Raw genomic sequence first — 14,851 nt, 5'->3', positions numbered from 1 at the left:
AAGTAAGAGAGCTTAGAGAGTAAGAGAGTACAAAGAGAGAGAGAGAGAGAGAGAGAGAGAGAGAGAGAGAGAGAGAGAGAGAGAGAGAGAGAGAGAGAGAGAGAAATTCAGAAAAATCAGTCTTTGAATCAATTTAATCTGCTAGTTGTTTATGATTGGTGCACATTTGTTATCTCATCTTAGAACTGAGAAGGCTGAGACAAAGATGGTCATGAGTTCAAGGTCAGTCCTGTACACATTGTGAGGTCCTGCCTTACACTTGAGAGAGTGCTTCCCATTCCATATATGGTGGTCAAGGATTCTGAGATTTTCAAGGTCATTTTCTACCAAATATAGAGTTCAAGATCACCTTGGCTTAATTGTTTTAATGCCCTCCCCACCCTACAATGGTCTTAGTCACAGGCAGATGCAGAGCTTAGGCAAATGAAAGATAAGAAAGCAGAAAGAAATGCAGAGATGTTCAAAGCAGGAACTGAGGTTTCTCATCATGATTGTGCTGATGGGAAGCAGTGAGCACAGAGACTCATGGGAATTTTAGTTTGGCAGAAATCTGCAGCGTGTTGAGTGCTTCATGAATCTTTTAAACAAGAGCAGCCTAATGACACGGACCTTAGTTTGCAGCTCTGTTTCTTTCCTTCTCCCTCATTTTGTTTTAATTTAATTTAATTTAATTTAATTTAATTTAATTTAATTTAATTTAATTTAATTTTTTATCCTATTCACTCCTATGGGAGTGGAGTGTTTAGGGCTTGTGAATACACACAGGCAATCCATCAACCTGTCTCTGTCCTTTTCTGCCTCTGGGGGGTCCATTACCAGCTCAGAGTCAGAATGCTGGCCAGGAAGGAGGTTCAGGGTAGAGACAAAATACACACATTCTAATTCTGAGACCCAGAATCCTTGTCCCAGTCATGATTAGTAGAGTTCCATTAGTGAATTTAACATCCCTACCTGTGTATATGAATACATCACATCTTCTGTTCAGCATTGAGGGAAGTTAAATAAAATGGTACATGCATTAGTGAGGGCAGGGGCTAGCACATCATATATGCAAATGGGTTAGCAGGTGTTTTTATTTTTTGAGTAGTGAAAGGGGCAGCCTAACAAAGATGAAGCTGAAGCCAAATGTTCCCCAGTTCCTTGGCCTCATGTCTCATATCCTGCCACCTCATTCTCCAGGAGCCCCCCTGGAATCCGCTTCCTATTCCAGTGCATCACAGCAAACATCATCTGCTCCTTTGTGTTTGGAGAGTGCTTTGACTACACAGACCTCCAGTTCCTGCACCTGCTTGACCTGTTCTATCAGACCATGTCACTTATCAGCTCATTCTCTGGTCAGGTGAGTGGGTGGGAAGAGAAGAGCATCCAGTTCAGAGGAAGCAAGAGGCTGCTTTGTGGGTGAAGAAAGGCTGGAAGAAATGTAGAGACTGGTTAGTTCATAATGTTGTTGCACCTGCAGGGTTGCAGATCTCTTTAGCTCTTTGGATACTTTCTCTAGATCCTCCATTGGAGGCCCTGTGATCCATCCAATAGCTGACTGAGAGCATCCACTTATGTGCTTGCTAGGACCCGGCCTAGTCTCACAAGAGACAGCTATATCAGGGTCCTTTCAGCAAACACTTGCTAGTGTATGCGATGGTGTCATCGTTTGGAGGCTAATTATGGGATGGATCCCTGGATATGGCAGTCTCTAGATGGTCCATCCTTTTGTCTCAGCTCCAAACTTTGTCTCTGTAACTCCTTCCATGGGTGATTGTTTCCAATTGTAAGATGGGGCAAAATATCCACATTTTGGTCTTCGTTCATCAGTTTCATGTGTTTTGCAAATTGTATCTCATATCTCAGGTATACTACGATTCTGGGCTAATATCTACTTATCAGTGAGTACGTATCATTTGAGTTCTTTTGTGATTGTGTTACCTCACTCAGGATGATGCCCTCCAGGTCCAACCATTTGTCTAGGAATTTCATAAATTCATTCCTTTTAATAGCTGAATAGTACTCCATTGTGTAAATGTACCGCATTTTTTGTATCCATTCCTCTGTTGAGGGTCATCTGGGTTCTTTCCAGCTTCTGGCTATTATAAATAAGGCTTCTATGAACATAGTGGAGCATATGTATCAAAAGATGGCCTAGTCGGCCATCACTGGAAAGAGAGGCCCATTGGACACCCAAACTTTATATCCCCCAGTACAGGGGAATGCCAGGGCCAAAAAGTGGGAATGGATGGGTAGGGGAGTGGGGGAGGGAGGGCATGAGGGACTTTTGGGCTAGCATTGGAAATGTTATTGAGGAAAATACGTAATAAAAAAAAAGGAATAGAAAAAAAAAAAGAAAGGTTGAGACCATGTGGCAATAGAAGGAGGCTGAGACCTGAGGCATGGCAGGAGAGATGGTGAAAGGGGGAGAGACATGAATAAAAATACGGAGCCATACACATACATATAAAATGATGATGTGGGTGATACAGCCATAACCCAGAAGGTAGAGGACTTGGTTTTCATGCTGGAAGCCAAGCTCTCTGTATCCTCACTGAGGTGGTACAGAACACATGCAATTAGGCACATGGAAGCAAGGAGAATAGGAATTTAGTGTGATCCTTGGCTACATATTGATTTTGAGGTCAGTCAGGTGCATATGAGATCCTGGGTCCATAAATTCAAACCCCTGATATAAAACAAACAAAGACAATTCAGCAAAGGGGATTGGGAGATAAAGCAGAGAAAAGGAAAAAGGAAATACAGATAATGCAAGACAAATGTTAGAGACAGATTTAGAGACACAATTCAAAAGCATGCATGTGTTACAGTGTAAGTATATGAGGACTCTTTGTGTACTTGTATGTGTGTGTGTATGTCTGCCTGTGTCTGAGTATTTGTTTTGTGTGTTTCTTCATGAAATATATGGACCTAGTCTAAAAAAAGGAATTGTGCTTGTTGGACCATAGTGTTTAGTCTCAGGAATGAGCCAGTGGCCAAATAAGGGGAATGGACATTGGGGACTGGCTTTATGAATGTGTATATATATATATATATATATATATATATATATATATATATATATTCATATATGTATGTATGTATGTATGTATAATCAAAGATTTAGCACGGGGCGAAGTGTTAAAGGCAGAACTGGTTGCCGTTTTTGCAGTGTTTGCCATGCTTTGGCCTGCCAGAGTCCTTCATTCTCACCTGTTTGTTTTATCATTGGGTAGCTGGCTGTTGGGCACATGGTTATCATTTTCTCTGAGTACTTCTGCTGACTTGGGGGCATCATCACTAGGGACCCAAGGAAGCTGAGATATTGGTCAAGCTCTGGAAAAGCAGGTTGTTTTATTCATTGTCCAGGCTCTGATGAACCATGTGGGCTAAGCATAGGCAGTCTGTGAGGCTGCACTAGGATGTAGACTCTGATGAATTATCTGGGACTGGGAAGTTGCTAAAGCAGTCTCTAGGTGATTATAAATCTGTTGGGATACACTGGGGACTAAGGTACAGTTAAGGAGTTGAGCAGTTTAGGAAAAAAAATTTTTGGGGGGAAAAATCTTGTATGTGTATTTGAAACTTTTAGGTGTATGGTCCTGGTAGTTGGGGAAGGGTAGTCCCAAGGCAAGGGCAATGGGGTGGTATCTTGCTCTCTGAAATAGACAGGTGGGGAAACCTAGGCTTTCATTTGCAGGAGTACTTATCTAAGTCCTTTAACCTGTGACAGGCCTGTTTAAATAGATTTTCTGAAGTTTATAAGGAATTTTAAGGTTTATTAAAGAGATAAAAGTTTTAATAATCTTGTCTGAAATCTATATTGGATAAAGTGCAATAGATTGATATCTTTGAGTCATAGTGAAAGTTTGGGGACCCAAACAATAGCATAGAGAGAAGGAATGATTTCTGCAGCATAGTTCTATCTACTTTGAGTTACTTTCTCTGGCCCATAAATCTTTTTCTCAAACCTTCAAACTTATTTAAGCTTTTATATACTCAGACCTTAAAACATTTATTTATAATTTGCACTTAAAGACTTTTATAGCTTATTTAAGCTTCTAGACCCTTAGATGTTTACAACTTGTATTTAATCCCCTTATAACATTTTCTTAGACTGTTATAATTTCATACCTATATAACTTGGTAAGTGGGAAAAGCAGAGGGTTAGATAGTGGAGGTGGAGTCAGTTCTCTGATGACATTGTAGGTTTTGGTTTAGTTTTGTAAAAGAATGTGTTATTAGTTGGGGTAAGAGTTAAGAGGGTTTGGAGAGAAGATCAAATTAGGATTTAGTATTAAAGGGAAATGTTAATAGCAAATAATGTCTTGTATTAAAGGAGGATTAGGTATGTTGTCATGCAAATTATGTATTAGGGCAGCCTGGAGGGAAAGATGAATCATAAGGGAGGAAATATCAGCTTGACATCCTTCCATGTAGGTACAATATTGTCTTCACATGTAGCAAATGTAAGAAATGAATCTTGATAGGAGAAATTTGGAGGGATAGAATCTGAAACGGAGGAATTGGAGTTCCTTGGTGGAAGAGATTGGGATTAGTATAAGTTAGGAGGTGTGTGTGTGTGTGTGTGTGTGTGTGTGTGTGTGTGAGTGTGTGTGTGTGTGTGTGTGTGTGTGTGAGAGAGAGAGAGAGAGAGAGAGAGAGAGAGAGAGAGAGAGAGAGAGAGAGAGAGAGAGAGAAAGAGAAAGAGAGATAAAGGAATAGATTTCGAGGATATTGCTGATAAGGAGCTGAGATGGACAATGCTGCTTACAGAGAAGTGTTTGTGAATTGGCCTGTGATAGAGTCTAAGATAGTTGACCTGGGGAGAGGAGAATTGAGTTTTGGAAGATGAGAGCAAGTAATCTCTAGAATTTAGGAGACTGAGGAATGAGGCAGCTATCAAAGATGGAAGGACTGCAAAGGGGAAGTTCATCTATATACTGAATCAAGTGAAAGGGGAAAAGGGGAAAAGCAGACCAAGTCCATAAAAAGGGGTAGGTCTGTTGTTGTTTTTATGTTGTTTGATGTCAGAGAAGTATTAGAGGATCCATTCTTGAGTGTTAAGAAAATCAGTAACGTTTCTGGGTTGTGTTGGACTTTTGATTTTGGATGGTGTAGCAAATTCCATTGCTATTAATGGCTGGCAAGCCAACATCCAGAGAAAGGGAATCTCTTGGATTTCAAGTGGCTGATAAGGAGGTCTCTGTGAATGAGGGTTCATCAACCAAGATTTATCACCAAGAGGGAGATTCGTGTGTGTAAGTAAAAATCTGGCAACTTTGCTTTTGGATAGTTAGGGATGGAGAGAATCTGGAATCTCCTGAACTATATCCAAAGCAAATGGAAAACTTCCAACCTGAAGTTGGGTTCTGTTGATCCATTCTAATAATGATCCTTGTTAGAGACACCAAGTAAGGGAAAGTGATCCCCTCACTAGAGGACACATCCAGACACCAAGCTGTTGCAACAAAGGAGAGTTACTACCCTGGAGGATTAATCAAGTAGGGAATCTGTAAAGCAGACACTAACCTAAGCTGCAGTTTCAGCAGCAAGAGAAGGGAGAGGAGGAAGAGAAGAAGGAGGAGGAATAGAGAGGTGTTTATGTAGGAGTGAGGAATTTAAGAGGAAAAGGGGCACTGTGTGCTAGGGTATGTTGATAAATACTTATTGGTCATGTTAGCCAAATAATGAATTCTGATTTTTGGTTCATGTTGTTTAGTGTCAAGAATGAGTCAGTGACTAAATAAGGGAATAGACCTTGGGGAATGGCTTTAGAAATATTATGTAATGGTTTAACTAGTTAGAAAAGTCAAAAGCATAACCTCTTGGCACCATGTTTGGCACGTTTGGGCCAGTGAGAACCCTTTGTTTAGGAGCATCTGTTGTTTCAATGAGACTGAGCTCCACAGATTATTGTATTTATACATTTGGGCCTTAGCTGAAGAGCTTTTAGGAAGGATTAGGAGTTGTGTCCTTGTTTAAGGATGTGTGTTGCTAGGGGTGTGCTTTGAGGTTTCAGAAGCTTGTGCAAACCTCAGTGGTTTCTGTTGTTCTTCCTGCCTATGTCTTAGGATATTAGACCTCATCCTCATGCCTACCTGACTGCTATATGCTTCCTACTATGATGATACTAAACTAGTACTCTGGCCCCTTTTTTCTTACAGTTGTTTGAACTCTTCTCTGCAGTCCTGAAGTACTTTCTGGCCCACACAGACAGATATCCAAAAACATACCGGAAATCCTCAACTACATTGGTCATAGTGTGGAGCAGCACAAGGCCACCTTGGACCCCAGTGCTCCAGGAGACTTCATTGATACCTACCTTTTGTGCATGGAGAAGGTTAGTCCTGCATGAATGAGAGAGGGTGTGGGTGAGAGTGAAGAATGGGAATGTGGTCAGAGTAAGTGGGGAGGGGAAGAGAAAATGATGAGAAGAGGTAGAAACAGTAGGAGATACAGAACATCAGGAATAAAAGAGGAAGCAAGGAGAAAATGACATAGGGAAAGAGAAGATGTGTGGCTAGAAATGAAACCCAGGGCAGGGGGCAAAGGACAGAAGGACCACAGAGGAAGGAACATAGGAGACAAAACATGATAAACAACCAAAAATCAAAGTAGAGAGAGAGTGAAGACAGAGGAGTCCAAGGGACATTGCCTAGGTCCTAGTAATGTTCAGAGTTCTATTTAGTAGGAAACTCACAAACAAAAGGACAGTGTCCAGAGATGTGTGTGCATCTCCTTCTCAGATCCAGTCACACCTGACCCATCCTTCCCTCTCCCATCTGCAACCAGGAAAAGTCCAACCACCAAACAGAATTCCATCACCAGAACCTTTTGATATCTGTGCTCTCTCTCTTATTTGCTGGCAATGAGACCACCAGTACCACACTCCACTATGGCTTCCTGATCATGCTCAAGTACCCCTATGTTGCAGGTGTGTGATGGGCAGACAGTTGGGGGATCTGGAATCCATTCTTGGTTGTAGGAGTTTGTTGTGTATGGGTGAGACATACGCCACTTACATCTGGAGCTCTGAAGGCTTTGCTCTACTTGTAAACTAAGGCAGTTATGTGGTGGTGTGTGAATAAATAATCAGATGACCTGTTTTCTCCTATCAATTATAGTTTGACCCAACAATCCATCCATCCCTTCTTCCTTCTTACCTTCTGCCTTACTTCCATCCTTCCATCCATTCGCTCTTCCTTCTATCCATTCACCTCTTCATCTGTTTATACATTCTCTTCATTTTCCCACCCATCTTTTACCTATTTATCCCTTTCCATTCATCCATTTTTAAATTGATTGATGTAATGGGTGATATGTGGAAAATATACATACAGTTTTCAGTTTTCCCCATTTTTGTCACTCATCAATCTTTCTTTTATTAACTGAATCATCAATTTCTTTCATATAAAAACTTAAAAATTGATGTTATTGTGAGAATGGCTGCTACAGATTATCCAGGGACATATCTTAGGAATCTTACCCTAAAGATAAAATTTAACTTTGATTTAATATGCATTGGTGTTTTCCTGTGTATGTCTTCGTGAGGGTGCTGGATTCCCTGGATCTAGAGTTACAGAGTGAACTGCCATGTCGATGCTGGGAATTGAACATGGGTCCTCTGGAAGAACAGATAGTGCTCTTAAACATTGAGCCATCTCTACAGGCCCTTGGATTTTTATATATAAATTCACTGCAAAGGAGTGTGTGTGTGTGTATGTGTGTGTGTGTGTGCAGGCATACAATTGATAACATTCATTACATTCTTGCCATTTCCCCTTCAGCCCTCACTTCTGTATTGACAGTTGAAATGGCCCTTTTCTGGAGTTTTTTCTCTTCTCTCTTTATAAGTAAGGGTGGATCTTGTGGGGAAGAGACTCTAACATGCTCTGTACATGATTGGAGAGACAGATCCTTGAGAGAAGCACAGTTGTATGCACATTAGAGGGCACTGTGTCTTTCTCAGTGGACTCTCCTTTCTCTGAGCTGTTCCTGGGTTATTGGGTCCCTGAAAACAGGGTTGTTTCGGTTTACCTTCGAGACAGGGACACTGTCTATTATTTTCCTTTTCTGAGCAGAGAAAGCCCAAAAGGAGATTGATAAGGTGATTGGTGCACACTGGGTCCCAACCCTTGATGAACGCATCAAAAGGCCATACACTGAGGCAGTCATCCATGAGATTCAGAGATTTTCAGATCTTGTCCCGATTGGTGTGCCACACACAGTCACCAAAGACGCAATGTTCTGAGGATACCTTCTCCCCAAGGTAAGAGAAGCTGTGATTCCTCATTGCTACTTCATGAGTGTCCTCCACTCTCCTAAGCACAAATCTCACCCTGTTTGTGGTGTCACAGCATTCCGTGTTTCTTTGGGACTGGCTGTTTTGCATGTGAGTCTGGGTTTGTGAACATCTTTGTATCTTGCAACTTTTCCTAGAACACTGAGGTGTATCCCATTCTGAGTTCAACTCTCCATGACCCAGAGTACTTTGAACAACTAGACAAGTTCAATCGTGAGCACTACCTGGATTCCAATGGAGCACTGAAAAAAAGGGAAGCTTTTCTGCACTTCTCAACAGGTGAGATAGATATGTGATTCCTTTCCCAGACACCAGAGAGCAGGCCCACCCTCTGAAGCACACAGCAGTAAGGTCTCTCCTTACCTACTCTATCCCAATTTTCTTGCCTGACTCATCCTTCCATACTGGAAACTGTCCCATGAGGGAAGTCTTGAACTGAAGGGGCATCCTGGTCAGGAGGAGTTTGGGGAAGTGTTTAAAAGTCTAAACCTTAGTAAATTCAGTTTCTTGTTTTTTATTTTATAATTAGGGGAAAACATTTTAAAACAATTGAAGAAGTTTGTCTTTAACCTTAATTAAATGCCCAACAAAAGATAATTTTTACAGAGAACAAAGTGAGCTCAGTGCAATTTAAGGCCTCCACCACTGTCTTTGAAATAAAGAAGAGGTTAATAGAGGAGATGGGAGCACTGAATATTCTCTTGTCAGCAAGCTAATTATATCCTTAAAGCCAACCAGTATTTCCTATGCAAAGTCCTAAAAATAGTAGAAGGTGGTTTCTTTGCTTTAGGAACTGTAATGACCAAAATGACCCATCAATTCTTTTTAGATACATCAAATTCATCAATTGTATCCCTTAGTCTTATGTTTCTTTCTTTCATTGTTCCCTATTATCACAAATAGACTCTTTTCTCACACAATATATCCTGGTAACAGTTTACCTCCGTTTACTCCTCCCAGTTCCTCCCCAACCCCTCTCTCAAGTCGATCCACTCATTTGAATGGAATAGACATCTAAGACAAGAACAAACCACAATGAAATAAAAATATAATACCATAAGACAAAAGTAAGGACATCAAATTTGAGCAGTGTAAACCAATAGAGGACAAAGAACCCAAGAGAAGGCAGAAGAGTCAGAGATGCACTCATTCACACAATCAGAAAGCTCATAAAAATAGGTACCTGAAATCTATAATATATTTAGAAAGAACAGGCCCTGAACATGCCTTTCAGTTTGTGAATTCATATGAGCTTTTGATCATGTTGATATATAGATCATGTTCTTCTGGTGTCCTTCACCTCATCTGAATATTACACTCTTCAGCCTCCTCTTCCACAAGTTCCCTGAGCTCTGAGGGGAGGGATTTGATGGAGACATTCTATTTAGACCCATATGTTCCAAGTCCTCTTTGTGAATAATGTCCTGGTGTGATTCTCTGTATTTGTTCCCATCTGCTTCAGAAGGATGTTTCCTTGATGGTGGCTGAATAATGCAATAACCACTGAGCATAGTAGAATTTCTTTAACATTCATTCAAGTATGATTTCTTTTTTTTTTTGGAGTTGGAGACAAATAGGGCCGTGAGATAAAAACAAATTGTTCATATAGCAGTCCCAGGATTAGAAGGTCAGACATGTGGAAATTGGGACAGAGAGAAATAAACAATAGTGAGATAAGCTTGAAACTGATCCCCAAAAGAGAGGCACACAGAAAGACATGACAGCTCTAACAGGAGGAGACATTTTGCAAGAACCAAGTAGTGAACATGAGGCAGAAGAAAGGTAATGAACCAGACAGGAAGAGAGGGGGAGGAAAGTAAAGGAAGTTGGAAACACAACTAGAAATAGATAACAGAACATGAGACAGACCAGAGAAGGAACACGTGCCAAGCTGTCCTTAGAGAAAGGGGTGGTGAGGATGGTATCCACGGTATTGAGAAAGAAACAAACAGGGAGAACAGATCAAAAGATACATAGTGGTGATAGGCACAGACACAGGTTTAAGGAGACTACCATGGATAAAAAGGAAGAGGGAAGAAGGAAGGAAGGGATCGAGAGAGAGAGTAAGGCAGAGAGGAAAGAGAGAGGCGGAAGAGTGTGTGTTTGTGTGTGTGTGTGTGTGTGTGTGTGTGTGTGTGTATGTGTGTGTGCATGTATGTGTGTGTTAGATCCATAAAGGTGCCCAAATCACCAGATTCAGACATGGAGACTAAGACATTAAATTGTTAAGACTAAGTCATTAAATTGTTCTGGAAAAATCTAGGTCACAGAACCAGTTCTAGGATAACGATTTCAGAGAGCTACTCCATAAATTCCCAAGCTCAAGCTCAGTAAATTCTGGAAAAGAGATACCCAGAAAGATAGGGTTTGTTTTTTTAAATCGTTTTATTATGTATTTTCCTCAATTACATTTCCAATGCTATCCCAAAAGCCCCCCATACCCTCCCCCCCCGATAGGGTTCTTTTGTAAATACTCTCACACACAGGCACAATTTTCTTACAACCTGGAAGGCCAAGAAGTTGCTGGGAAATCCCTCCTGCACCTGAGGGTGTAGGCAGCCAGTTGCAGCTAAAGAGTCACTGAGGTACAGGCTGTGGTGCCTGTGCATAGGCTTTTAGGCTCCCACTGCCCTGTGGTGTCCATACCTGAGGTTACAAACCAGCAAGGACTCATTCTTCTGAGAACCCAGTCGGTAACACATTTCAATGTATAGAAGAATATGGGACACGGGGGGGGGGGGGGGATGAGAGACAGAGATGACAGAGAAAGAGGAGAGACAAAGATCTCTCTCTCTCTGTAGCCCAGGGTATTTGGAACCCACTGTGTTCCTGCCCCAGTCTGCCAAGTTCTGGAAATACAGGCATGTGCCTCCATGTCAAGCCTATATAGGATTATTTCTAAACAGTACCTTTTCCCTTGTGGCATCCAGATGAGAAGGGTATCAAACTTCTCATGTGAGAAATTAGGGATGCTAAAATCTTGCATTATAAATGTGTGCACAAACACACTTCAGACCTATTCTAATTTGGTTTTACAAATCCGGAAGAAGGGCTCTTTTTTTTCCCCCCAGAAGTTAAGATTCTTTATTATAAACCTTTTTAGAATATAAACTGATTTTGTGTGAAGTCTCTGTAACTTTTAAATGTATATGTAAGATACAATTATTATAATGTTATTTCACCTTCCAACCCAAAAAATATCTTGCAAGTTAGATCTAAAATAAGGAAATCTAAATTGCTTCATAGAGAAAGACAGTAAGCATACAAATATGTGACTCAAAAGTAAAAGAAACCCAACCAAGAAATAGATTCCACAAAAGTCATCAGTTATTCCTCCAATTTTAAATAAATGATCTCTCAAGGGAAATTAAGTCCACTACCACAGCAATTTGGTTAATAAAATCAGAGCCACTCTCTTAAAGGGAACTCCTACCATATGTAAGAAAAATTAAGAAATCTTTTAGAAAATAGAAAAGTAATCTCCATGTTGGAAAGTAAGCTCACTAAATACTTCATGTTCACTTTGTTAAAAGTTGAAACTTCTGTCCACATATGCAAGTGACATGAATATGATTGTTCATAAAACCAAGCTCCTTGACTGTTATTTCAGTGGAGCCTCAGAAGATCTAAGGAGCCTCAAAATCCAAGAATAGACTGGCCCCAAAGCATCTCCTCGTCTGTCATTTCTCCACCTTGTTCCTCTATTTACTTCCTATGTTTATGGTCCTCTTTCTTAGATGATACATCTCAGGATTTTTTTCTCTTTTCAATTCTGAAACTCAAGAAGAACAAAGGCCAAAGTGTGGACACTTTACCCCTTCTTAGAATTGGGAACAAAACACCCAATGAAGGAGTTACAGAGACACAGTTTGGAGCTGAGACGAAAGGATGGACTATCTAGAGACTGCCATATCTGGAGATCCATCCCATAATCAGTCTCCAAACGATGACACCATTGCATACACTAGCAAGATTTTGCTGAAAGGACCAAGATATAGCTGTCTCTTGTGAGACTATGCCGGGGCCTAGCAAACACAGAAGTGGATGCCCACAGTCAGCTATTGGATGGATCACAGGGCCCCCAATGGAGGAGCAAGAGAAAGTACCCCAGGAGCTAAAGGGATCTGCAACCCTATAGGTGGAACAACAATATGAGCTAACCAGTACCCCGCAGATCTCGTGTCTCTAGATACACATGTATCAGAAGATGGCCTAGTTGCACATCACTGGAAAGAGAGGCCCATTGGTCATGCTAACTTTATCTGTCTCAGTACAGGGGAATGCCAGTGCCAAGAAGTGGGAGTGGGTGGGTGCGGGCCTTTTGGGATAGCATTGTAAATGTAAATAAAATAAATACCTAATTAAGAAGAAAGTCTTTCTAGATTTACATGGAAACACAGGCCCAAATAAAAGAACTGCTTGAAATTAAAAAAAAAAAAAGATTTTCTGTACCATCCTGTACAGTTTCTGTTTTTGCCTTTGTTCTCTTTCTTTGGATGCTTCCATATTTGTTTAAATTCATCGCCTGAGATCTCCTTTTTGGTCGTTCTTCCTGCCTTTCTCTGCCTTATTCTACATGTCTTTTCCTCTTTTGGTGCATTTGTCTATTACTGACTTGATGGTTGATGGTACTGTGTTCTGAGCCGAGGCGCTTGTGAACTACAGATTCTACACTATATGAGCCACAATTGTATTCTTGGTGACTAAGGTTTAAGGGGACTATTTTTTCTGAGAAGTCATCCCTGGTAAATTGACAGTAGCTCAAAGAGTTTAGTCTTATCTTGTCATGAGTTGGTAACCACTGGGGTACCCGCTCTTCTGCCTGTGAACTACTGCATGATCTTGGGTAGGAATGGTTCATTTCAGATGGGAGAATCTGATCAAACATTCTATACCTGGTACTGGAATCAAACTCTTCTCTGTAACTACAGCTTTCTGAATACTCCCCTCTCATCCTTCTGAAGCAAGTCTTTGGCTTTAAGCCTCTGGGTTTCTGTAATTTAATATAATCTTCAAGTTCATTTTGAAAAGAGTCATATGGCTTTTTGAATGATTCATTAGGTTGACAGAAAGAGATTATCGTTATCAGGCTGAGAAGTTGATGGTGAAATCTGGTTATATTCAACCATTTATTGCTTCAGTTTTTCAGCATGAATGCTCCACACAGTTAAGACTACAACAATCAGGGAGCTAAACCATGGAGTAGAGATTATATATAATTTGTCTAATACTCAACTCTCATTTACCCTCTCTGAGGCAGGGGCAGGCATCTACAACTACTGTCCCCCTTCCCAACAACAATGCCAGCCGGGGGTCAGAGGCTGTGGTGGAGGCGGCAGAGAGGCAGACACACTGCTACCTTCACTGCCACCTCTGCTGCAGAGCATGGAAGAAGGTCTCTTATAGTCTTAACAAATGCTACAAATATGTCAGCAGTGATCACAAAGATAACCACCAAAGATTTGTCCTTCATTATGATTTATTTGTTATATATAATTGGATGTGTATTTATAAGTGCTATGATATATATATATATATATATATATATATATATAAAAATTTATGTTCAAGGATAGTTTTGGGGAGATGTTTCTGTCCTTCCATCTTGTGTGTCTAGGGGATTGAACTCATGGATCCCAGGACTGGTGGCAGGCTGCTGCCCATGCTAAGGCATCTCACTGGTCTATGCACAAATTCTTTCAGATTTGGGAATCTCTTAACATTCTCATTTGAATTGCAGGTTGAGAGTCAAACTCATTGTTATTCATTGCAATGGGCAGAGTTGTCTAAATTGGGTTAGAAATGGGGTAGTGCAGAGCTTTTCTACTGGTCAGGAACTCACATGGCTCACTTTCTCTGCCCATAGGAAAGTGTGTTTGTCTTGGTGAAGGCATTGCTCAAAACGAATTGTTTCTTTTCTTTATTGCCATTCTCCAGAACTTCTCATTGTCCAGCCCTGTGGCTTCTGAAGACATTGACCTCACTCCCAAGGAGAGTGGCTTTGCCAGAATACCCACAATGTACCAGATCTGCTTCTTACCTCGCTGATTGGGCTGAGGCAGCCAGGTGTCTCTATTTCTGTTGAGAATGGCGCCATCCTTCTGCCTCTGAGAGACCTGCTGGAAACCAAACCCTAGGTTGCTGCCCATCTATTCTACTACTGCTGTTTCTCTAAAGCCCCAAGCATGTTCTTCTCCCCTGTGAATGACAAATCAATCAGCTGTCTCTCTTGATGTGTGAACAGAGACTTCTGGAGTCCACATCCCATGCTTAGTCAACTTCCTCTCCCTCCCAATATCCCAAGTCCCCACTTATCAGCTCTCCACACAGTGTGATCTGTGCTAATGGACTCTAAAAGTTTTGAATTCTATGTCTACAGACTTGCCTAGTATGTATTGTTCAAGTAAACAGAATCAAACATTGTGTGATGTTTGGTGTCTCGTGCCTTTACTTCACATAAAATTATCTAGGTTTCTGTATTCTACAGACCACAGTCAGAAATATTCATGTGTTTCTCATGATATTTCTTAGAATCCTCTTCCTGCTTTTTTTTTTTTTTTTCCCTAG

At 40.9% G+C, this 14,851-nt stretch overlaps 2 pseudogenes; one reads left to right on the top strand and one right to left on the bottom strand.

Moving 5' to 3' along the window:
- Positions 1-205: 205 nt before the first annotated feature.
- Positions 206-14,332, top strand: LOC110287743 (cytochrome P450 2B1-like; annotated as a pseudogene).
- LOC110287742 (lysine-rich coiled-coil protein 1-like) lies at positions 11,838-13,757 on the bottom strand (annotated as a pseudogene).
- Positions 14,333-14,851: the final 519 nt, after the last annotated feature.

Source organism: Mus caroli, unplaced genomic scaffold (assembly GCF_978045245.1).
Source record: "Mus caroli unplaced genomic scaffold, Mus_caroli_1 scaffold_8, whole genome shotgun sequence".
In the NCBI taxonomy this organism is placed as follows: domain Eukaryota; kingdom Metazoa; phylum Chordata; class Mammalia; order Rodentia; family Muridae; genus Mus; species Mus caroli.
This window is presented reverse-complemented; position numbering and strand designations above follow the sequence as displayed.